A 27,765-nucleotide genomic window follows, 5' to 3' on the forward strand; every position below is an offset into this window, starting at 1 on the left:
GTTAAATAATCTAATTATAGATAATTTACATAATTATATTATTATAATTAATATAATTAGATTTCTGATTGATGAATATGCTAAAAGTTGTCGTAAGGATGTTTGATTTAAACCTCCTATTGCCCCAATAATAATTCTTAAGATAATAATTGTTCAAATAAAAGTTCTTAATTGAATACAATAAGATAAGACCATTATTGGGGCGATTTTTTGTCATGTTATTAATGTTAAACAATTATTTCATCTTGATGCTCCTATAACTTCTGGAAATCAGAAATGGAAAGGTGCAGCTCCAATCTTTAATAATAGTCTAGATCTAATTATTATTGATGGGATAAATTCTGTTTCCCATCCCATGGGATATTTTATTTGAATCAGCAAAATTGAAAAGAATAATATTGTCGATGCTATTGCTTGGACAATAAAATATTTAATTGATGATTCATTATTATTATATTTTTATTTCTTGTTATAACTAAAAATAAAATTACTGTACCAATTATTCAGGTATGTATATATATATAAGATCCATAGTAAATTCCCCGTCCTACATGTAAGTAAATACAAATAAAAAATATAGATGCTCCATTTGCGTGTAAGGTTCGGATAATTCAACCATTATTTACGTCTCGGCAGATGTGTACTACACTACTGAATGCTATTTCAATATTTGATGTATAATGTATAGCTAAAAATAGTCCAGTTACGATTTGAATTACCAAACATAACCCTAATACGGATCCAAAATTTCATCAAAATGAAATATTTGTTGGGGCAGGTAAGTCAATTAAAGAGTTATTAATAATTTTAATTAAAGGATGTCTTAATCGTAAGGGTTTATTCATTAGTAATTATCTTATTTTACGAATAGGTCCCTGATTAATATTGGTGATTTTAACAACTGCTAGTAGTGCTAAAAATAAATAAATTATTATTATTATTGTAATAATGAATGTTGGTCTATTATATAATTTTTCTAAAGATATTGTTATTTCTTGATAATTGATTGAATTATCAATATTTATAGTTTCGGTTTTTTTGAAAAAGTCTATAAATATAGATATATCTAGAATAATTAATATTAATATGATAAATACTCACATTATTAATGTAATAATTATAGTGATTGATTTAGGCTGAAATATTTCGTTTGATGCAATTCTTGTAATGTAAATAAATAATACTAGTATACCACCAAGAAATGTTAAAAATAAAATATATGATAATCAATATCTTTCTATTATTGTTCCTGTTATTAATCCAACTAGGAAGGTTTGAAGGATAATAAAAAGCATTATTGATATTGGGTGTCTTAATTTAATAAAATTAATATTTATTACATTTGATAATGATATAATTATTATTTTGATCATTTCAGGGGTTAGTTTATTTAAAATACCGGTTTTGGGGACCGATGATGGAAGCTTTTCCACCTCTGAAGTTTTAAAAGTGGGGGCTGGACTTATTTCCGGTTTACAAGACCGGCGTTTTTTTTAAACTATTAAAACTAATGTTTATATTCTCTATTTTTACTTCTTTATTGATTTATTTTGCTGGTGTTTATGTTTTTTCTTCTAAACGTAAACATTTATTAATGGTTCTTTTGAGATTAGAATATATTGTTCTTTCTTTATTTATGTTAGTTATTGTTTTTCTTATTGAGTTTGATTATGATTATTTTTTTCCTGTTATTTTTTTAGTTTTTTCTGTTTGTGAGGGTGCTTTAGGTCTTTCTATTTTAGTTTCAATAATTCGTTCTCATGGTAATGATTTTTTTAATTCTTTTGGTTTATCTTTATGTTAAAGTATTTATTTATAACTATTTTTTTGATCCCTCTTTGTTTATTAAATAATTGTTGATGGTTGGTTCATTCTTTAATGTTTCTGTCGGGTTTTGTTTTTATAATTTGTGTTTATTCATATGCTGATTTGAATATAATTAGATATTATTTTGGTATTGATTATTTTTCTTTTAGTTTAATTTTACTTAGTTTTTGGATTTGTTCTTTAATAATCACTGCTAGAGGTTCAGTTTATTTAAGTTCATATCATTCTAATTTTTTTGTTTTTATGGTTTTGATTTTAATAATTATGCTTTATTGTTCATTTGCTAGATTAAGTCTTCTTTCTTTTTATATTTTTTTTGAGGCTAGATTAGTTCCTACTTTACTTTTAATTTTGGGTTGGGGTTATCAACCTGAGCGTTTGCAGGCTGGTGTTTATTTAATTTTTTATACTTTGGTTGCTAGATTACCTTTATTATTAGTTTTATTTAAGGTTTATGATTTTTCTAATACTTTATATTTTCCTTTATTGGTTGATTTTGGTTCTTATTATTTTATGTTTTATGTATTTATAATTTTGGCTTTTTTAGTTAAGATACCTATGTTTTAGGTTCATTTATGACTTCCTAAGGCTCATGTAGAGGCCCCTATTTCAGGTAGAATAATTCTTGTTGGTGTTTTATTAAAGTTAGGTGGTTATGGTATTTTTCGTGTTATAAAGGTTATTTCTTATTTGGGTTTAAAGTTTCATTATTTTTGATTGTCTTTAGGTTTATCTGGGGGTGTTAATGTAAGATTTATTTGTTTTCGTCAGGTTGATTTAAAGTCTTTAATTGCATATTCTTCTGTTGCTCATATAAGAATGGTTATTGGTGGATTGATGACTATGAATTGATGAGGTTGTGTAGGTTCTCTTTCTCTAATGGTTGGTCATGGTTTATGTTCTTCTGGTTTATTTTGTTTATCTAATATTATTTATGATCGTTTAGGTAGACGAAGATTATTAATTAACAAGGGTATAATTAATTTGATGCCAAGAATGGCTTTATGATGATTTCTTTTAAGATCATCAAATATGGCTGCTCCTCCTTCTTTAAATTTGGTAGGTGAAATTAGATTATTAAATAGAATTATATCTTGATATTCTTTTAGATTCTTTGCTTTGATTTTTTTATCTTTTTTTAGAGCTGTTTATACTTTGTATATATATTCTTATTCTCAGCATGGGAATTATTATTCTGGTGTTTATACTTGTTCTCTTGGTTATTTTCGTGAATATCATCTTTTACTATTACATTGATGCCTTTAAATAATCTCTGTTTAAAGGGTGAATATTTCTTTGTTTAGTTTGCTTAAGTATTTTAATTAAAAATATTGTTTTGTGGAATCAATGATATGAAGTTTTTCATCTTAGGCCGTGAATTTATTTTCTATTTGTTCTTTGAGTTTTTTTTCTTTGTTTATTTCGAGAACTATAATTTTTATTTTAGGTATTTATTATTTAATAATTGATTATAGAGTTTTTGTTGAGTGAGAGCTTTTCAATTTAAATGGTTCTATAGTCGTTATAACTTTAATTTTGGATTGAATATCTCTTATTTTTATATCTTTTGTTATATATATTTCTTCTTTGGTTATTTATTATAGAGATGATTATATATCTGGTGAAAAGAATATAAATCGTTTTATTATTATTGTTTTAATATTTATTCTTTCAATAGGTTTTTTAATTATTAGTCCTAATTTAATTAGAATTTTATTAGGTTGAGATGGTTTAGGTTTAGTTTCTTATTGTTTGGTTATTTATTATCAAAATGTAAAATCTTATAGTGCTGGTATATTAACTGCACTTTCTAATCGTATTGGTGATGTTGCTATTTTAATTTCTATTGCATGAATGTTAAATTTTGGTGGTTGAAATTATATTTATTATTATGATTTTATTTCTAATTCTTTTGAAATAAAGCTCATTACTATATTAATTGTTTTAGCAGCTATAACTAAGAGAGCTCAGATTCCTTTCTCTTCATGACTTCCTGCTGCTATAGCAGCTCCTACTCCTGTTTCTGCTTTAGTTCATTCTTCTACTCTTGTTACTGCTGGTGTTTATTTATTAATTCGTTTTAGACCAATATTGGATACTTATAATTGTGGTTGATTTTTACTTTTAATTGGTTGTATAACTATATTTATGGCTGGATTGGGCGCTAATTTTGAGTTTGATTTAAAGAAGATTATTGCTCTTTCTACTTTAAGACAACTTGGTTTAATAATAAGAATTTTGGCTATAGGTTATCCAAAGCTTGCATTTTTTCATTTATTGGCTAATGCTTTATTTAAGGCATTATTATTTATATGTCAGGTTCAATAATTCATAATTAGAAGGATTCTCAGGATATTCGTTTTATAGGACCAATTATTAATTTCTTACCTTTAACTTCAGTTTGTTTTAATGTTTCTAGTTTATCTTTGTGTGGAATACCTTTTTTAGCGGGATTTTATTCAAAGGATTTAATTCTTGAGATGGTTTGTTTAAGATGAATTAATTGTTTAATTTTTTTTCTTTATTTTTTTCTACTGGTTTAACTGCTTCTTATTCTTTTCGTTTGTTTTATTATTCAATATCTGGTGATAATAATTTTTATTCTAGATTTTCTTTTGATGATAAGGGTTATTATATTTCATTTGGAATAATTGGTCTATTGTTTGTTGCTGTTTTTGGTGGTAGTCTTTTATCTTGATTAATTTTTCCTATTCCTCATGTGATTGCTTTACCTTATTATTTAAAGTTTTTAACTATTACAGTTGTTATTTTAGGTGCTTATTTAGGTTATCTTATTTCTAATTTTGATTTTTCTCATAATTTATTTTCTTTAAGTATACTTTCTTTTGTTAGATTTGCTGGTTCTATATGATTTATACCTTTTCTTTCAACTAAGTTTATTAGATATATTCCTTTAAAAATAGGTTATTATTCATCTAAGTCATTTGATTATGGTTGAGGTGAATTACTTGGTGGTCAAGGTTTATATAGATTATTTATTTATTTAATTGGTTATATTCAAGGTTGATATGATTCTAATTTCAAGATTTATCTTTTAACTTTTATTTTTTGAATATTTATTTTGGTAATATTGTTTTTCGTTTACGTAAATAGCTTATAATTAGAGCGTGACACTGAAGATGTTAAGGAAGTATTTTTACTTTTATTCTGCTCATTGTAATGCTCCTTGGTTTCATTCATGGTATAGTCCTCCTAATAGAACTAGAATAAAAAATATTGTTGATACTGTTCAGATTATAATGTCTGAAGTTTTAAAAATAATTACAATTGGTAGAATTAGTGCAATTTCTACATCAAAAATTAAAAAGATTACTGCGATTAGGATGAATCGTATTGAGAATGGTATTAGTGCTGATCTTTTTGGATCAAACCCACATTCAAATGGTGATCTTTTTTCTCGATCATTAATTAATTTTTTTGATAGTGTTGTTGCCAGGATTATAACAATTATTGGAATAATAAATCTAATGAAAACTCTTGTTGATAGAATTAGAATTGTTTTTCTTGATTTATATCAAGCTTTCTGATTGGAAGTCAAATGTACTATTTATACTAGAAAAACAATTATCTACCTCATCAATAAATAGAGATATATAAGAATAATCATACTACGTCTACGAAGTGTCAGTATCATGCTGCTGCTTCAAATCCAAAGTGATGTCTTGGTGAAAATTGATTTATTGAGTGTCGAAGTAGACATGTTGATAAAAAGATTGTTCCAATAATTACGTGTAAACCATGGAATCCTGTTGCAAAAAAGAATGTTGATCCATAAACTGCATCTGCAATGGTAAAAGGTGCTTCTCAATATTCATATGCTTGAAGTATTGTAAAGTATAGTCCTAATAACACTGTGAAGATTAATCCTTGTAGTGCTTGAGTATGATTAGATTCCATTAAACTATGATGTGCTCATGTTACTGTTACTCCTGATGCTAAAAGAATAGCTGTATTAAGTAATGGAATTTGTATAGGGTTAAAGGGTTGAATTCCTATTGGAGGTCATAGTATTCCTAGTTCAATTGTTGGTGCTAATCTTCTTCTAAAGAATGCTCAAAAAAAAGAAACGAAAAATAATACCTCTGATGCAATAAATAAAATTATTCCTCATCGTAATCCAATTGATACAAATCCTGTATGTAATCCTTGTTATGTTCCTTCTCGTACTACATCTCGTCATCATTGAATTATAGTTAGTAGGGTAATTCCAAATCCAATTATGAATAAGTTAATATTAAATAGGTGGAATCATTTTGCTAGTCCTGATACTAGGACTATTGCTCCAATTGCTCCTGTTAATGGTCAAGGTCTATAGTCTACTAAGTGGAATGGGTGGTTTGAGTGAGTTGTTAACATAGGTTTAATATACTTCTCTAGAATATAGAGTTCTTAGAATTGAGAAAACATAGGCTTGAATTATTGCTACTGCTGATTCTAGAATTAATAGAAGTATTTGTCCAATAATTAGTAATGAGATTAAGTTTATTGCTATAGATGGTCCTGTGTTTCCTAATAAGGTTAATAATAAGTGTCCTGCAATTATATTTGCTGCCAACCGTACTGCTAATGTACCTGGTCGAATAACATTACTAATTGTTTCAATTAGTACTATAAATGATATTAATGCAGGCGGTGTACCTTGTGGTACAAGGTGTGTAAATATATGATTAGTATGGTTAATTCATCCAAATAATATAAATCTTAGCCATATAGGTAGGGCAATTGCAAATGTTAATGCTAAATGTCTTGTTCTAGTAAAAATATAAGGGAATAATCCTATGAAATTGTTAAATAATATTATAATAAAAATTGAGATGAAAATGAATGTTGTTCCATTAAATGATTTTGGTCCAAGAAGTGTTTTAAATTCATTATGTAAGGTTAAATTTAGTTTATTTCAGATAATGTTAATTCGTGATGGTGTAAGTCAAAATAGTGATGGGATTAATAATAGTCCTAGAAATGTTCTAGTTCAATTTAATGATAAATTAAAGATGTTAGTTGATGGGTCAAATGTTGAGAATAGATTTGTTATCATTTTCAATTTAAGTTTTTTATTTCAATTGTTCCTTTTTCTGCTCTTTTAATAAGGTTAGGTTTAAATGAGAAGAAGTTTATTTGATTAAACAAGATTAATGTAGCTGAAAAAATAATGAATAGTGAGAATCATATAAGAGGGGATATTTGAGGGATTTGGATATAATTTCCCCATCAGAAGTAGTCGTTAATTTACTATTATTTGGTTTAAGAGACCATTACTTACTTTCAGTCATCTGATGAATTTCAAGGTGTACTAATTTTTTTTACTTACTTTAGATTGACACTCTAATGTTATTTATTTTAACTAACTCCTTAAATTATCTTAGATAATCACTTAAATAATAAATTTACTGAAGTTCTTTCAATTACAATTGGTATAAATCTGTGGTTTGCTCCACAGATTTCTGAGCATTGTCCAAAGAATAATCCAGGTCGATTTATTGTGAATGTTCCTTGATTTAACCGACCTGGCGTTGCATCAATTTTAACCCCTAATGCAGGAACTGCTCATGAGTGTAGAACATCTGATGCTCTTGTTAATACTCGTACTTCTGTATTTATTGGTAGGATTGTTCGGTTATCTACATCTAGTAGTCGGAATCCATCATTTTCTAGGTCTTGTTCTGGTGTTATATAAGTGTCAAATTCTACGTCTATGAAGTCTGAATATTCATATCTTCAATATCATTGTCGTCCAATGGTTTTAATTGTAATTATTGCATCTACTGAATCATCAAGTAAATATAATAGTCGTAATGATGGAAGGGCAATAAAAATTAATGTAATTGCTGGTAAAGCTGTTCAGATTGTTTCAATTAAATGTCCATGAAGTATATTACGGTTAGTATAGGCAATAAATAATATATAACTTAGGGCATAACCTACAATTACTGTAATTAATAATAATACGACCATAGTATGATCATGAAAGAATGATAATTGCTCCATTAATGGTGAAGCTCCATCTTGAAGAGATAAATTTGATCATGTTGCCATTAATAAATATTTTCTAATAAAAGGTCAAACCTTTATTTGTAGAGCTTAAATCTACTGCACTAATCTGCCATATTAGAATCTAGAGATTAATGGTAATTCTGAGTAACTATGTTCTGCAGGAGGGTTATTTTGTAGTCATTCTGTTGATCTTCTTATGTTAGCTCTAAATATAATTGCTCGGTTTGTAATCATTCTTTCTCATATAATTACAATGAATATAATGATTCCTACAATAGAAATTGTAGACCCAATTCTTGATACTACGTTTCATGATGTATATGCGTCTGGGTAGTCAGAGTATCGTCGAGGTATTCCTGCTAATCCTAGGAAGTGTTGAGGAAAGAATGTTAAATTTACTCCAATGAATATAATTATAAATTGGATTTTTAATCATGTATTATTTATAGTTAATCCTGTAAATAGTGGATATCATTGAATGACACCTCCTATAATTGCAAATACTGCTCCTATAGATAATACATAATGAAAGTGGGCTACTACATAATATGTATCATGTAATACAATATCAAGTGATGAATTTGCTAATACTAATCCTGTTAATCCACCAATTGTAAATAGGAAAATAAATCCTAGAGCTCATAATAATGGTGGATTGAACTTGAATTTAGTTCCATATAATGTAGCTAATCATCTAAATTCCTTAATTCCTGTAGGTACAGCAATAATTAGTGTTGCTGATGTAAAATATGCTCGTGTGTCAACATCCACTCCTACTGTAAATATATGATGTGCTCATACAATAAATCCTATTAGTCCAATTGATAGTATAGCATAAATTATACCTAATGTTCCAAATGATTCAATTTTTCCTCTTTCTTGACATACAATATGTGAAATAATTCCGAACCCCGGTAGAATTTAAATATAAACTTCTGGGTGTCCAAAGAATCAAAATAGATGTTGATATAGAATTGGGTCACCCCCTCCTGCAGGGTCAAAGAATGATGTATTTAAATTTCGATCTGTTAATAATATAGTAATAGCTCCTGCTAAAACTGGAAGTGAAAGAAGGAGAAGTAATGCTGTAATAGCTACAGATCATACAAATAAAGGTGTTTGATCTAAAGTTATACTTTCTGATCGTATATTAATTGCTGTTGTAATGAAATTCACTGCACCAAGAATAGATGATACACCTGCTAAGTGCAGTGAAAAAATAGCTAGATCTACAGATGCACCCCCGTGTGCAATAGCTCCTGCTAGAGGAGGGTAAACTGTTCATCCTGTACCAGCACCATTATCTACTATAGAAGATGTAAGAAGAAGGGTTAGTGAAGGTGGTAGTAATCAAAAACTTATATTATTTATTCGTGGAAATGCTATATCTGGTGCACCAATTATTAGTGGAACAAGTCAATTACCAAATCCACCAATTATAATAGGTATTACTATGAAGAAAATTATTTCGAATGCGTGAGCTGTAATAATAACATTATAAATCTGGTCATCCCCAATTAGAGATCCGGGTTGGCCAAGTTCAGCACGAATAAGTATTCTTATTGATGTTCCTACTATTCCTGCTCACGCTCCAAATATGAAGTATAAAGTACCAATGTCCTTATGGTTTGTTGAGAATAATCATTTTTGCGGTAAGATGGCTGAATTTTAGGTGGTAGACTGTAAATCTACTTATGAGATGTTTTCTCTCTTATCATATTTAGGTCTTATATTCAATTATGATTCTAGACTGCAATTCTAGAGGTGTAAAATTTTACTAAGGCCTAAAAGATTATTCTTTTAATTATAACTTTGAAGGTTATTAGTTTGATTAACTTAAGTCCTTAGTATAATGAAATTAAGGTTGATGTTGAAATCAATCCTATTGTTGAAATTATTACTGTTATAGGAAGAATGATTCTTGATTTTTGGGACTTTATCTTTATAGATCACGAATTTTCTGTGTATGATATAATTAGAGCTGAGAATCTAATACGTATATAGTAGTAGAGTGTAATTGTAGTTAATACAACTATAATAGTTATAATAGTTGTTATATTGTTTTCTATTAATGATTGTATTACAATTCATTTTGGTAAGAATCCAAGGAATGGTGGTAGTCCACCTAAAGATAATAAAGATAAGAATATTATGAATTTAATTTCGGTTTTTATATTTCTGGCTGAATAAATTTGATTTATGAAAAATAAATTTATTTGCTTAAATAATAAAACTATAATTAATCTTAATAGTGAGTAAATAATGAAGTATAGTTCTCAGATGTTTTCTCTGACTGTTAATGATCTAATTATTCAACCTAGATGTCTGATTGATGAATATGCTAAAAGTTGTCGTAAGGATGTTTGATTTAAACCTCCTATTGCCCCAATAATAATTCTTAAGATAATAATTGTTCAAATAAAAGTTCTTAATTGAATACAATAAGATAAGACCATTATTGGGGCGATTTTTTGTCATATTATTAATGTTAAACAATTATTTCATCTTGATGCTCCTATAACTTCTGGAAATCAGAAATGGAAAGGTGCAGCTCCAATCTTTAATAATAGTCTAGATCTAATTATTATTGATGGGATAAATTCTGTTTCCCATCCCATGGGATATTTTATTTGAATCAGCAAAATTGAAAATAATAATATTGTCGATGCTATTGCTTGGACAATAAAATATTTAATTGATGATTCATTTATTATTATATTTTTATTTCTTGTTAGGAGCGGAATAAATGAAAGTAAGTTGATCTTAAGTCCTATTCAAACCCCAAATCAGGAATTTGATGAAATGGACAGGATCGTTCCTATCATTAATGTTGATAGGAAGAGAAGTTTTGTAGAGTTGTTGGTCATTAAAAAGGAGAGGATTGATACCTCTATAAATGGGGTATGAACCCATTAGCTTGTTTAGCTTACCTTTTTACATTAAGGTGTATGATGCACGTTAGTTTTTGATACTAAAGGAGGTAGTTTAATTCTATCTTATGTAATTTTAATGAAGGTAATTTTATTTACTTTATTTACCCTATCAAGGTAACCCTTTAATCAGGCACTTCATTTATTTAATATATAAATCGAAAGTTTTTTTTTTAAATAATTTTATGTATTATTTTGTTTAATTAGGATTAATTTATCCTGCTCATTTTATTTTTTATATATATATATATATATATTAAATAATTTATATTAATATATTACATTTAATTGAAATTAAAGTATTATAAGTTCATCTTACCATTATCAATTGATTATTTTAATGCAATTATTTACCTAGGATTATAGCTACTTATGTTTTTAGCTTAAAATAGGTTATTATAATATAATATATATAATAATATGTAATTTAATATTTAATATTATTATAATTGGATATAATAAAAAAAATTATTAATTTAAATATAAAATATTATAATTAATATAAATAATTATATTAATTATAATAATATAATTATGTAAATTATCTATAATTAGATTATTTAACTAATATATATGAAAGTTAACTTGATATAAAAAAAGAATTCATATTAATAACATATTATATTAAATTACATAATAGTATAAAATATATTTATTATATTATTTAATCTTTCTTTATTTATTAGTGAAAAGAAAGATTAAATAAGAAAGAATATAATACATTTATTGCTATACATGTTCCATATTAATCTTTAATCATATATAATAGAGAAGTTGTTGTGGTCATACATAGGGGTGTTTCTTTTTTTTTTGTTAATGTTTGTGGTTTTTTTCTTTTTTTTCTTTAAATATTTGAATCTTTTATTTTTTCCTGAATTAATAGATTTAAAATTTTCTTATTTTTTATTGTTAAAAGTTTTATTCTTGCTTGTTTATTCACTTTTTCTTTGTATTATATGTAAGTTTTGTTAGACTAAATGTTCTTTTTGCAGTAATTTGATTTAATTATCAAGTGATTTTGGATTTAGCAATTGATTTAGTATCGGCATAATTCGTGCCAGCAGCCGCGGTTATACGATTGATACAAGTGAATATTATTGGTTAAAACAGTTGTTTATATTATTAGGGTTGAAATATAAATTTGTAAGGTGAAATGTTAAAATTTATTTGTGGCCCTTTTTATGAATCTGTGAAATTTAAATAATAAACTAGGATTAGATACCCTATTATTTTAAATGTTAATTATATTTACCAGGGTACTATTAGTTAAGGTCTTTAAACCCAAAGAATTTGGCGGTATCTCATTCCATTCAGAGGAACCTACCCCATGATTGATAATACACGATTTACTCTACTTAATTTATTTGTTTGTATATCTCCGTTATCAGAGAATCTTTTTAGAGTTATAATTCTCAAGATTTATAATTATAAAATATTTCAGGTCAAGGTGCAGCTTATAGTTAGCTTATAGCTTATAGATTTTTGTTTATAACGGATTTGATAGTGAAATACTGTTAATGAAGGTGGATTTGATAGTAATTTAATTTATTTAATTTAACTGATATTGGCTCTGAGATGTGTACACATCGCCCGTCGCTCTCATTATTGATTATTCTATTTTATTTTAAAGTAGCTTCAATTTAGATGAGATAAGTCGTAACATAGTAGATGTACTGGAAAGTGTATCTAGGAAGAGTTTCAAGATATAACTTATTAGTAAAGTGTTTCATTTACACTGAAAATTTTTCTGTGCAAATCAGGATATCTTGATTATTTATTTTATTATATTTATTTTTTGTTTATTTAATTATTTAATATAAATAATTTTATTGTATTTTTGTCTGAGTAAATTTTATAGAATTGATTTTTTAAATTATAGTTTATTGGTAATGTAAGTGTTTTATGAAATATTATTTTAAATTTTTTTAAGTAGATTTTTTTTATTGTACCTTTTGTATCAGGGTTTATCAAAATTTTAGTATTTATTTTACTTGTCTCGATTTGGGTTGATTTATAAATAATTTATAGTTAATGTATCATAATTATTATTAAATTATTTATAGAAATGAGATGTTAATCGTTTCCCAAGATATCTAGTTTCTTAAGAAAAAATTTAATTTTTTAAAGTTATTTGTTTTTATTTAATTTTTTAAGTAAAAATATTAACTTATTTATTCTTTAAGGGATAAGCTTTGAAGTTAATAACCTATAATTTATTTTATAGAAATATAATAGTAAGCTTTAAACCAGCTATCTTTAAGATTACGTTTTAGTTCATTATTTTTTATTTTGATTTTATAAATATTTTAGGTTTTTTATTAAGATTATTAATTTAATTTTAAAATTTTTGTAATAATGATAGAATTAGTATATTTATTTGTATGAAATTTTTACCTTGTGAACTTATTATAAGGAACTAGGCAAAATTGATTTCCGCCTGTTTATCAAAAACATGTCCTCTTGTTTATATTTTGAGGTCTGGCCTGCTCACTGAGCGTATTTTTAAAGAGCCGCGGTATTTTGACCGTGCAAAGGTAGCATAATCATTAGTCTCTTAATTAGTGGCTGGAATGAATGGCTTGACGAGAAATCAACTGTCTCTTAATAAATTTTTGAATTTAACTTTTGAGTCAAAAGGCTTAAATTCTTCTTTAGGACGAGAAGACCCTATAGAGCTTGACATTTTACTTTTATATAGTTTTTTGTTTGTCTTTCTATATTTAATGATGATGTTTTGTTGGGGTGACATGAAGAATAGATAAACTCTTCATTATTATATCATTTATTTATGTTTGTTATTTTGATCCATAATTTATGATCATAAGATTAAGTTACCTTAGGGATAACAGCGTAATTGTTTTTGAGAGCTCATATCGACAAAGCAGATTGCAACCTCGATGTTGGATTAAGAAAAATTTTGGGTGCAGGAGCCCAATGATTAGGTCTGTTCGACCTTTAAATTCTTACATGATCTGAGTTCAGACCGGCGTGAGCCAGGTCGGTTTCTATCCTAAGATTGTTAATCCATATTAGTACGAAAGGACCATATGGTTAAAATATTTTTTGTTATATTGATTAATATTAATTTATTTACTATTTTGACAGATTAATGTGTTGAATTTAGAATTCATTTATGTAGATTTTTTCTACAAATAGTATTGATACTTTATGATTTATTTATATTTATTTTGAATTTTCTTTTATTGGTTATTTGTGTTTTAATTAGTGTTGCCTTTTTAACTTTATTAGAGCGTAAGGTTTTAGGTTATATTCAGATTCGAAAGGGTCCAAATAAGGTAGGTTTTGTTGGAATTCCTCAGCCATTTAGAGATGCTATTAAGTTAATTTGTAAGGAGCAGCCAATTCCTATTATATCTAATTACCTACTTTATTATTTTTCCCCTGTTTTTAATTTAATGATTTCTTTAGCCGTTTGAGTAATTTTTCCTTATTTAACTTATATGTGTTCTTTTTCTTATGGATTTTTATTTTTTTTATGTTGTACTAGATTAGGTGTTTATACTGTTATAATTGCTGGTTGATCTTCTAATTCAAATTATTCATTATTAGGTTCTCTTCGTTCTGTTGCTCAAACAATTTCTTATGAAGTTAGTTTAGCTTTAATTTTATTGTCTTTAATTATTTTAATTGGTAGTTTTAATATGTTTGATTTTATAAACTATCAGCTTTATTGTTGATTAATTATTATTTCTTTTCCTTTAGCTTTAGCTTGTTTTGCTTCTTGCTTAGCTGAAACTAATCGTACTCCTTTTGATTTTGCTGAAGGGGAATCTGAGTTAGTTTCAGGATTTAATATTGAGTATGGTGCGGGTGGTTTTACTTTAATTTTTTTAGCTGAATATACTAGAATTGTCTTCATAAGGATGTTATTGGCTTTAATTTTTTTGGGCGGTGATTTTTATTCTTTTATATTTTTTATTAAGCTTGCTATTATATCTTTTGGTTTTATTTGGGTTCGTGGAACATTAACACGGTTCCGTTATGATAAATTAATGTACTTAGCTTGAAAAAGTTTTTTACCTTTATCTTTGAATTTTTTTATTTTCTTTGTTGGTTTAAAGATTTTATTTATCTCATTTGTTTAGTGAAATTTTTTGAGAAAAGTTAATAGAAGAGTTAAACTTCTAATTTTATGTTTTCAAAACATATGCTTTTCCTAAGCTAATTAACTTTATTCCTTAATTAATTTATCTCATGCGTTTGTGACATGGACATTAATTAAGAAATATGTGAAGTAAATAATTGTTAAGATTTGACCTGTTATAATATAAGGTTCTTCAACAGGTCGTTTACCAATTCACGTTAGTAAGCATACAACAACTACTATAATTCAGAATAAAATTTGATTAATAGGGTAAAATTGAATGCCTCGGAATGGTGTTTTATTATAAAATGGTAAAATTATTAAGATTCTAATTGATAAAAATAATGCAATAACACCTCCTAACTTATTAGGGATAGATCGTAGAATTGCATATGCAAATAGGAAATATCATTCTGGTTGAATGTGAACTGGTGTTACTAATGGGTTGGCAGGTACAAAGTTATCTGGATCTCCTAATAGGCAAGGATTAATTAAACATAGTATAATTAATAATGATGTTATTATTACAAATGTAATAGAATCCTTAAAGGTAAAGTATGGATGGAATGGAATTTTTTCAATATCTCCATTTAGTCCAAGAGGATTATTAGATCCTGTTTGGTGAAGAAAAAATAAATGAATTGCTGCTATAGCAGCAATAATAAATGGTAATACAAAATGGAATGTGAAGAATCGATTTAATGTTGCATTATCAACAGCGAATCCTCCTCATACTCCTTGGACTAAATCTGTTCCTAAGTATGGGATTGTTGATAATAAATTAGTAATTACTGTTGTACCTCAAAAAGATATTTGGCCTCAGGGTAAGACATATCCTATAAATGCAGTTGCTATAACTAAAAATAAAATCACTGTACCAATTATTCAGGTATGTATATATATATATATATAAGATCCATAGTAAATTCCCCGTCCTACATGTAAGTAAATACAAATAAAAAATATAGATGCTCCATTTGCGTGTAAGTTTCGGATAATTCAACCATTATTTACGTCTCGGCAGATGTGTACTTCACTACTGAATGCTATTTCAATATTTGATGTATAATGTATAGCTAAAAATAGTCCAGTTACGATTTGAATTACCAAACATAACCCTAATACGGATCCAAAATTTCATCAAAATGAAATATTTGTTGGGGCAGGTAAGTCAATTAAAGAGTTATTAATAATTTTAATTAAAGGATGTCTTAATCGTAAGGGTTTATTCATTAGTAATTATCTTATTTTACGAATAGGTCCCTGATTAATATTGGTGATTTTAACAACTGCTAGTAGTGCTAAAAATAAATAAATTATTATTATTATTGTAATAATGAATGTTGGTCTATTATATAATTTTTCTAAAGATATTGTTATTTCTTGATAATTGATTGAATTATCAATATTTATAGTTTCGGTGTTTTTGAAAAAGTCTATAAATATAGATATATCTAGAATAATTAATAGTAATATGATAAATACTCACATTATTAATGTAATAATTATAGTGATTGATTTAGGCTGAAATATTTCGTTTGATGCAATTCTTGTAATGTAAATAAATAATACTAGTATACCACCAAGAAATGTTAAAAATAAAATATATGATAATCAATATCTTTCTATTATTGTTCCTGTTATTAATCCAACTAGGAAGGTTTGAAGGATAATAAAAAGCATTATTGATATTGGGTGTCTTAATTTAATAAAATTAATATTTACTACATTTGATAATGATATAATTATTATTTTGATCATTTCAGGGGTTAGTTTATTTAAAATACCGGTTTTGGGGACCGATGATGGAAGCTTTTCCACCTCTGAAGTTTTAAAAGTGGGGGCTGGACTTATTTCCGGTTTACAAGACTGGCGTTTTTTTTAAACTATTAAAACTAATGTTTATATTCTCTATTTTTACTTCTTTATTGATTTATTTTGCTGGTGTTTATGTTTTTTCTTCTAAACTTAAACATTTATTAATGGTTCTTTTGAGATTAGAATATATTGTTCTTTCTTTATTTATGTTAGTTATTGTTTTTCTTATTGAGTTTGATTATGATTATTTTTTTCCTGTTATTTTTTTAGTTTTTTCTGTTTGTGAGGGTGCTTTAGGTCTTTCTATTTTAGTTTCAATAATTCGTTCTCATGGTAATGATTTTTTTAATTCTTTTGGTTTATCTTTATGTTAAAGTATTTATTTATAACTATTTTTTTGATCCCTCTTTGTTTATTAAATAATTGTTGATGGTTGGTTCATTCTTTAATGTTTCTGTCGGGTTTTGTTTTTATAATTTGTGTTTATTCATATGCTGATTTGAATATAATTAGATATTATTTTGGTATTGATTATTTTTCTTTTAGTTTAATTTTACTTAGTTTTTGGATTTGTTCTTTAATAATCACTGCTAGAGGTTCAGTTTATTTAAGTTCATATCATTCTAATTTTTTTGTTTTTATGGTTTTGATTTTAATAATTATGCTTTATTGTTCATTTGCTAGATTAAGTCTTCTTTCTTTTTAAATTTTTTTGAGGCTAGATTAGTTCCTACTTTACTTTTAATTTTGGGTTGGGGTTATCAACCTGAGCGTTTGCAGGCTGGTGTTTATTTAATTTTTTATACTTTGGTTGCTAGATTACCTTTATTATTAGTTTTATTTAAGGTTTATGATTTTTCTAATACTTTATATTTTCCTTTATTGGTTGATTTTGGTTCTTATTATTTTATGTTTTATGTATTTATAATTTTGGCTTTTTTAGTTAAGATACCTATGTTTTTGGTTCATTTATGACTTCCTAAGGCTCATGTAGAGGCCCCTATTTCAGGTAGAATAATTCTTGCTGGTGTTTTATTAAAGTTAGGTGGTTATGGTATTTTTCGTGTTATAAAGGTTATTTCTTATTTGGGTTTAAAGTTTAATTATTTTTGATTGTCTTTAGGTTTATCTGGGGGTGTTATTGTAAGATTTATTTGTTTTCGTCAGGTTGATTTAAAGTCTTTAATTGCATATTCTTCTGTTGCTCATATAAGAATGGTTATTGGTGGATTGATGACTATGAATTGATGAGGTTGTGTAGGTTCTCTTTCTCTAATGGTTGGTCATGGTTTATGTTCTTCTGGTTTATTTTGTTTATCTAATATTATTTATGAACGTTTAGGTAGACGAAGATTATTAATTAACAAGGGTATAATTAATTTGATGCCAAGAATGGCTTTATGATGATTTCTTTTAAGATCATCAAATATGGCTGCTCCTCCTTCTTTAAATTTGGTAGGTGAAATTAGATTATTAAATAGAATTATATCTTGATCTTCTTTTAGATTCTTTGCTTTGATTTTTTTATCTTTTTTTAGAGCTGTTTATACTTTGTATATATATTCTTATTCTCAGCATGGGAATTATTATTCTGGTGTTTATACTTGTTCTCTTGGTTATTTTCGTGAATATCATCTTTTACTTTTACATTGATTGCCTTTAAGTATTCTCTGTTTAAAGGGTGAATATTTCTTTGTTTAGTTTGCTTAAGTATTTTAATTAAAAATATTGTTTTGTGGAATCAATGATATGAAATTTTTCATCTTAGGCCGTGAATTTATTTTCTATTTGTTCTTTGAGTTTTTTTTCTTTGTTTATTTCGAGAACTATAATTTTTATTTTAGGTATTTATTATTTAATAATTGATTATAGAGTTTTTGTTGAGTGAGAGCTTTTCAATTTAAATGGTTCTATAGTTGTTATAACTTTAATTTTGGATTGAATATCTCTTATTTTTATATCTTTTGTTATATATATTTCTTCTTTGGTTATTTATTATAGAGAGGATTATATATCTGGTGAAAAGAATATAAATCGTTTTATTATTATTGTTTTAATATTTATTCTTTCTATAGGTTTTTTAATTATTAGTCCTAATTTAATTAGAATTTTATTAGGTTGAGATGGTTTAGGTTTAGTTTCTTATTGCTTAGTTATTTATTATCAAAATGTAAAATCTTATAGTGCTGGTATATTAACTGCACTTTCTAATCGTATTGGTGATGTTGCTATTTTAATTTCTATTGCATGAATGTTAAATTTTGGTGGTTGAATTTATATTTATTATTATGATTTTATTTCTAATTCTTTTGAAATAAAGCTCATTACTATATTAATTGTTTTAGCAGCTATAACTAAGAGAGCTCAGATTCCTTTCTCTTCATGACTTCCTGCTGCTATAGCAGCTCCTACTCCTGTTTCTGCTTTAGTTCATTCTTCTACTCTTGTTACTGCTGGTGTTTATTTATTAATTCGTTTTAGACCAATATTGGATACTTATAATTGTGGTTGATTTTTACTTTTAATTGGTTGTATAACTATATTTATGGCTGGACTGGGCGCTAATTTTGAGTTTGATTTAAAGAAGATTATTGCTCTTTCTACTTTAAGACAACTTGGTTTAATAATAAGAATTTTGGCTATAGGTTATCCAAAGCTTGCATTTTTTCATTTATTGGCTCATGCTTTATTTAAGGCATTATTATTTATATGTGCAGGTACAATAATTCATAATTTGAAGGATTCTCAGGATATTCGTTTTATAGGATCAATTGTTAATTTCATACCTTTAGCTTCAGTTTGTTTTAATGTTTCTAGTTTATCTTTGTGTGGAATACTTATTTTAGCGGCATTTTATTCAAAGGATTTAATTCTTGAGATGGTTTGTTTAAGATGACTTAATTGTTTAATTTTTTTTCTTTATTTTTTTTCTACTGGTTTAACTGCTTCTTATTCTTTTCGTTTGTTTTATTATTCAATATCTGGTGATAATAATTTTTATTCTAGATTTTCTTTTGATGATAAGGGTTATTATATTTCATTTGGAATAATTGGTCTATTGTTTGTTGCTGTTTTTGGTGGTAGTCTTTTATCTTGATTAATTTTTCCTATTCCTCATGTGATTGCTTTACCTTATTATTTAAAGTTTTTAACTATTACAGTTGTTATTTTAGGTGCTTATTTAGGTTATCTTATTTCTAATTTTGATTTTTCTCATAATTTATTTTCTTTAAGTATACTTTCTTTTGTTAGATTTGCTGGTTCTATATGATTTATACCTTTTCTTTCAACTAAGTTTATTAGATATATTCCTTTAAAAATAGGTTATTATTCATCTAAGTCATTTGATTATGGTTGAGGTGAATTACTTGGTGGTCAAGGTTTATATAGATTATTTATTTATTTAATTGGTTATATTCAAGGTTGATATGATTCTAATTTCAAGATTTATCTTTTAACTTTTATTTTTTGAATATTTATTTTGGTAATATTGTTTTTCGTTTACTTAAATAGCTTATAATTAAAGCGTGACACTGAAGATGTTAAGGAAGTATTTTTACTTTTAAGTATTTATAAATATAGATATATTATTTTTACAGTGAAAATGTAATGTTTTATTTAAACTATATAAATTTTAGAAATGTTAACGGAGTTTAACCGCTAATATAAAAAGTTAGCAGCTTTCATATTGGCTTTACATTTCCTTAATTGGAACTATTATAGTTCAATTATATTATTAACAGTAATACGCCTCTTTTTGGCTTCAATTAATAAGAATAAGGGTAGTACATACCAATCTTCCAGGTCGAAACTGACTGCAATATTTCGCTTCTTATTCTATTTAGGGTTGATTGATAATATCAATACTTTTTGAATGCAACCCAAATGTTATATTTAACTACAACCCTTTATTCTGCTCATTGTAATGCTCCTTGGTTTCATTCATGGTATAGTCCTCCTAATAGAACTAGAATAAAAAATATTGTTGATACTGTTCAGATTATAATGTCTGAAGTTTTAAAAATAATTACAATTGGTAGAATTAGTGCAATTTCTACATCAAAAATTAAAAAGATTACTGCGATTAGGAAGAATCGTATTGAGAATGGTATTCGTGCTGATCTTTTTGGATCAAACCCACATTCAAATGGTGAACTTTTTTCTCGATCATTAATTAATTTTTTTGATAGTGTTGTTGCCAGGATTATAACAATTATTGGAATAATAAATCTAATGAAAACTCTTGTTGATAGAATTAGAATTGTTTTTCTTGATTTATATCAAGCTTTCTGATTGGAAGTCAAATGTACTATTTATACTAGAAAAACAATTATCTACCTCATCAATAAATAGAGATATATAAGAATAATCATACTACGTCTACGAAGTGTCAGTATCATGCTGCTGCTTCAAATCCAAAGTGATGTCTTGGTGAAAATTGATTTATTGAGTGTCGAAGTAGACATGTTGATAAAAAGATTGTACCAATAATTACGTGTAAACCATGGAATCCTGTTGCAACAAAGATTGTTGATCCATAAACTGCATCTGCAATGGTAAAAGGTGCTTCTCAATATTCATATGCTTGAAGTATTGTAAAGTATAGTCCTAATAACACTGTGAAGAACATAATAATTCCCATGCTGAGAATAAGAATATATATACAAAGTATAAACAGCTCTAAAAAAAGATAAAAAAATCAAAGCAAAGAATCTAAAAGAAGATCAAGATATAATTCTATTTAATAATCTAATTTCACCTACCAAATTTAAAGAAGGAGGAGCAGCCATATTTGATGATCTTAAAAGAAATCATCATAAAGCCATTCTTGGCATCAAATTAATTATACCCTTGTTAATTAATAATCTTCGTCTACCTAAACGTTCATAAATAATATTAGATAAACAAAATAAACCAGAAGAACATAAACCATGACCAACCATTAGAGAAAGAGAACCTACACAACCTCATCAATTCATAGTCATCAATCCACCAATAACCATTCTTATATGAGCAACAGAAGAATATGCAATTAAAGACTTTAAATCAACCTGACGAAAACAAATAAATCTTACAATAACACCCCCAGATAAACCTAAAGACAATCAAAAATAATTAAACTTTAAACCCAAATAAGAAATAACCTTTATAACACGAAAAATACCATAACCACCTAACTTTAATAAAACACCAGCAAGAATTATTCTACCTGAAATAGGGGCCTCTACATGAGCCTTAGGAAGTCATAAATGAACCAAAAACATAGGTATCTTAACTAAAAAAGCCAAAATTATAAATACATAAAACATAAAATAATAAGAACCAAAATCAACCAATAAAGGAAAATATAAAGTATTAGAAAAATCATAAACCTTAAATAAAACTAGTAATAAAGGTAATCTAGCAACCAAAGTATAAAAAATTAAATAAACACCAGCCTGCAAACGCTCAGGTTGATAACCCCAACCCAAAATTAAAAGTAAAGTAGGAACTAATCTAGCCTCAAAAAAAATATAAAAAGAAAGAAGACTTAATCTAGCAAATGAACAATAAAGCATAATTATTAAAATCAAAACCATAAAAACAAAAAAATTAGAATGATATGAACTTAAATAAACTGAACCTCTAGCAGTGATTATTAATGAACAAATCCAAAAACTAAGTAAAATTAAACTAAAAGAAAAATAATCAATACCAAAATAATATCTAATTATATTCAAATCAGCATATGAATAAACACAAATTATAAAAACAAAACCCGACAGAAACATTAAAGAATGAACCAACCATCAACAATTATTTAATAAACAAAGAGGGATCAAAAAAATAGTTATAAATAAATACTTTAACATAAAGATAAACCAAAAGAATTAAAAAATCATTACCATGAGAACGAATTATTGAAACTAAAATAGAAAGACCTAAAGCACCCTCACAAACAGAAAAAACTAAAAAAATAACAGGAAAAAAATAATCATAATCAAACTCAATAAGAAAAACAATAACTAACATAAATAAAGAAAGAACAATATATTCTAATCTCAAAAGAACCATTAATAAATGTTTACGTTTAGAAGAAAAAACATAAACACCAGCAAAATAAATCAATAAAGAAGTAAAAATAGAGAATATAAACATTAGTTTTAATAGTTTAAAAAAAACGCCGGTCTTGTAAACCGGAAATAAGTCCAGCCCCCACTTTTAAAACTTCAGAGGTGGAAAAGCTTCCATCATCGGTCCCCAAAACCGGTATTTTAAATAAACTAACCCCTGAAATGATCAAATAATAATTATATCATTATCAAATGTAATAAATATTAATTTTATTAAATTAAGACACCCAATATCAATAATGCTTTTTATTATCCTTCAAACCTTCCTAGTTGGATTAATAACAGGAACAATAATAGAAAGATATTGATTATCATATATTTTATTTTTAACATTTCTTGGTGGTATACTAGTATTATTTATTTACATTACAAGAATTGCATCAAACGAAATATTTCAGCCTAAATCAATCACTATAATTATTACATTAATAATGTGAGTATTTATCATATTAATATTAATTATTCTAGATATATCTATATTTATAGACTTTTTCAAAAACACTGAAACTATAAATATAGATAATTCAATCAATTATCAAGAAATAACAATATCTTTAGAAAAATTATATAATAGACCAACATTCATTATTACAATAATAATAATAATTCATTTATTTTTAGCACTACTAGCAGTTGTTAAAATCACCAATATTAATCAGGGACCTATTCGTAAAATAAGATAATTACTAATGAATAAACCCTTACGATTAAGACATCCTTTAATTAAAATTATTAATAACTCTTTAATTGACTTACCTGCCCCAACAAATATTTCATTTTGATGAAATTTTGGATCTCTATTAGGGTTATGTTTGGTAATTCAAATCGTAACTGGACTATTTTTAGCTATACATTATACATCAAATATTGAAATAGCATTCAGTAGTGTAGTACACATCTGCCGAGACGTAAATAATGGTTGAATTATCCGAACCTTACACGCAAATGGAGCATCTATATTTTTTATTTGTATTTACTTACATGTAGGACGGGGAATTTACTATGGATCTTATATATATATACATACCTGAATAATTGGTACAGTGATTTTATTTTTAGTTATAGCAACTGCATTTATAGGATATGTCTTACCCTGAGGCCAAATATCTTTTTGAGGTACAACAGTAATTACTAATTTATTATCAGCAATCCCATACTTAGGAACAGATTTAGTCCAATGAGTATGAGGAGGATTCGCTGTTGATAATGCAACATTAAATCGATTCTTCACATTCCATTTTGTATTACCATTTATTATTGCTGCTATAGCAGCAATTCATTTATTTTTTCTTCACCAAACAGGATCTAATAATCCTCTTGGATTAAATGGAGATATTGAAAAAATTCCATTCCATCCATACTTTACCTTTAAGGATTCTATTACATTTGTAATAATAACATCATTATTAATTATACTATGTTTAATTAATCCTTACCTATTAGGAGATCCAGATAACTTTGTACCTGCCAACACATTAGTAACACCAGTTCACATTCAACCAGAATGATATTTCCTATTTGCATATGCAATTCTACGATCTATCCCTAATAAGTTAGGAGGTGTTATTGCATTATTTTTATAAATTAGAATCTTAATAATTTTACCATTTTATAATAAAACACCATTCCGAGGCATTCAATTTTACCCTATTAATCAAATTTTATTCTGAATTATAGTAGTTGTTGTATGCTTACTAACGTGAATTGGTAAACGACCTGTTGAAGAACCTTATATTATAACAGGTCAAATCTTAACAATTATTTACTTCACATATTTCTTAATTAATGTCCATGTCGCAAACGCATGAGATAAATTAATTAAGGAATAAAGTTAATTAGCTTAGGAAAAGCATATGTTTTGAAAACATAAAATTAGAAGTTTAACTCTTCTATTAACTTTTCTCAAAAAATTTCACTAAACAAATGAGATAAATAAAATCTTTAAACCAACAAAGAAAATAAAAAATTCAAAGATAAAGGTAAAAAACTTTTTCAAGCCAAGTACATTAATTTATCATAACGGAACCGTGGTAATGTTCCACGAACCCAAATAAAACCAAAAGATATAATAGCAAGCTTAATAAAAAATATAAAAGAATAAAAATCACCGCCCAAAAAAATTAAAGCCAATAACATTCTTATGAAGACAATTCTAGTATATTCAGCTAAAAAAATTAAAGTAAAACCACCCGCACCATACTCAATATTAAATCCTGAAACTAACTCAGATTCCCCTTCAGCAAAATCAAAAGGAGTACGATTAGTTTCAGCTAAGCAAGAAGCAAAACAAGCTAAAGCTAAAGGAAAAGAAATAATAATAAATCAACAATAAAGCTGATAGTTTATAAAATCAAACATATTAAAACTACCAATTAAAATAATTAAAGACAATAAAATTAAAGCTAAACTAACTTCATAAGAAATTGTTTGAGCAACAGAACGAAGAGAACCTAATAATGAATAATTTGAATTAGAAGATCAACCAGCAATTATAACAGTATAAACACCTAATCTAGTACATCATAAAAAAAAATAAAAATCCATAAGAAAAAGAACACATATAAGTTAAATAAGGAAAAATTACTCAAACGGCTAAAGAATTCATTAAATTAAAAACAGGGGAAAAATAATAAAGTAGGTAATTAGATATAATAGGAATTGGCTGCTCCTTACAAATTAACTTAATAGCATCTCTAAATGGCTGAGGAATTCCAACAAAACCTACCTTATTTGGACCCTTTCGAATCTGAATATAACCTAAAACCTTACGCTCTAATAAAGTTAAAAAGGCAACACTAATTAAAACACAAATAACCAATAAAAGAAAATTCAAAATAAATATAAATAAATCATAAAGGATAAATACTATTTGTAGAAAAAATCTACATAAATGAATTCTAAATTCAACACATTAATCTGTCAAAATAGTAAATAAATTAATATTAATCAATATAACAAAAAATATTTTAACCATATGGTCCTTTCGTACTAATATGGATTAACAATCTTAGGATAGAAACCGACCTGGCTCACGCCGGTCTGAACTCAGATCATGTAAGAATTTAAAGGTCGAACAGACCTAATCATTGGGCTCCTGCACCCAAAATTTTTCTTAATCCAACATCGAGGTCGCAATCTGCTTTGTCGATATGAGCTCTCAAAAACAATTACGCTGTTATCCCTAAGGTAACTTAATCTTATGATCATAAATTATGGATCAAAATAACAAACATAAATAAATGATATAATAATGAAGAGTTTATCTATTTTCATGTCACCCCAACAAAACATCATCATTAAATATAGAAAGACAAACAAAAAACTATATAAAAGTAAAATGTCAAGCTCTATAGGGTCTTCTCGTCCTAAAGAAGAATTTAAGCCTTTTGACTCAAAAGTTAAATTCAAAAATTTATTAAGAGACAGTTGATTTCTCGTCAAGCCATTCATTCCAGCCACTAATTAAGAGACTAATGATTATGCTACCTTTGCACGGTCAAAATACCGCGGCTCTTTAAAAATACGCTCAGTGAGCAGGCCAGACCTCAAAATATAAACAAGAGGACATGTTTTTGATAAACACTCGGAAATCAATTTTGCCTAGTTCCTTATAATAAGTTCACAAGGTAAAAATTTCATACAAATAAATATACTAATTCTATCATTATTACAAAAATTTTAAAATTAAATTAATAATCTTAATAAAAAACCTAAAATATTTATAAAATCAAAATAAAAAATAATGAACTAAAACGTAATCTTAAAGATAGCTGGTTTAAAGCTTACTATTATATTTCTATAAAATAAATTATAGGTTATTAACTTCAAAGCTTATCCCTTAAAGAATAAATAAGTTAATATTTTTACTTAAAAAATTAAATAAAAACAAATAAATTAAAAAAATTAAATTTTTTCTTAAGAAACTAGATATCTTGGGAAACGATTAACATCTCATTTCTATAAATAATTTAATAATAATTATGATACATTAACTATAAATTATTTATAAATCAACCCAAATAGAGGCAAGTAAAATAAATACTAAAATTTTGATAAACCCTGATACAAAAGGTACAATAAATAAAATCTACTTAAAAAAATTTAAAATAATATTTCATAAAACACTTACATTACCAATAAACTATAATTTAAAAAATCAATTCTATAAAATATACTAAGACAAAAATACAATAAAATTATTTATATTAAATAATTAAATAAACAAAAAATAAATATAATAAAATAAATAATCAACATATCCTGATTTGCACAGAAAAATTTTCAGTGTAAATGAAACACTTTACTAATAAGTTATATCTTGAAACTCTTCCTAGATACACTTTCCAGTACATCTACTATGTTACGACTTATCTCATCTAAATTGAAGCTACTTTAAAATAAAATAGAATAATCAATAATGAGAGCGACGGGCGATGTGTACACATCTCAGAGCCAATATCAGTTAAATTAAATAAATTAAATTACTATCAAATCCACCTTCATTAACAGTATTTCACTATCAAATCCGTTATAAACAAAAATCTATTGTAACCCACCTCCTCTTAACTATAAGCTGCACCTTGACCTGAAATATTTTATAATTATAAATCTTGAGAATTATAACTCTAAAAAGATTCTCTGATAACGGAGATATACAAACAAATAAATTAAGTAGAGTAAATCGTGTATTATCAATCATGGGGTAGGTTCCTCTGAATGGAATGAGATACCGCCAAATTCTTTGGGTTTAAAGACCTTAACTAATAGTACCCTGGTAAATATAATTAACATTTAAAATAATAGGGTATCTAATCCTAGTTTATTATTTAAATTTCACAGATTCATAAAAAGGGCCACAAATAAATTTTAACATTTCACCTTACAAATTTATATTTCAACCCTAATAATATAAACAACAGTTTTAACCAATAATATTCACTTGTATCAATCGTATAAC

General features: G+C 26.3%; 1 long non-coding RNA gene across 2 annotated transcripts in view; it reads left to right on the plus strand.

The window, feature by feature from the left end:
- Positions 1 to 26,989, plus strand: part of LOC126301642 (uncharacterized) — a 114,143-nt gene extending 87,154 nt beyond the window's left edge. For both annotated transcript variants that reach the window (XR_007553075.1, XR_007553074.1), the window contains exon 2: positions 26,435 to 26,989. This is a non-coding gene — a long non-coding RNA (uncharacterized LOC126301642). The remainder of the gene's footprint in view (positions 1 to 26,434) is intronic.
- The last annotated feature ends 776 nt before the right edge of the window (positions 26,990 to 27,765 follow it).

The sequence above is a fragment of the Schistocerca gregaria genome, unplaced genomic scaffold, assembly GCF_023897955.1.
Source record: "Schistocerca gregaria isolate iqSchGreg1 unplaced genomic scaffold, iqSchGreg1.2 ptg000077l, whole genome shotgun sequence".
Taxonomy (NCBI): Eukaryota; Metazoa; Arthropoda; class Insecta; order Orthoptera; family Acrididae; genus Schistocerca; species Schistocerca gregaria.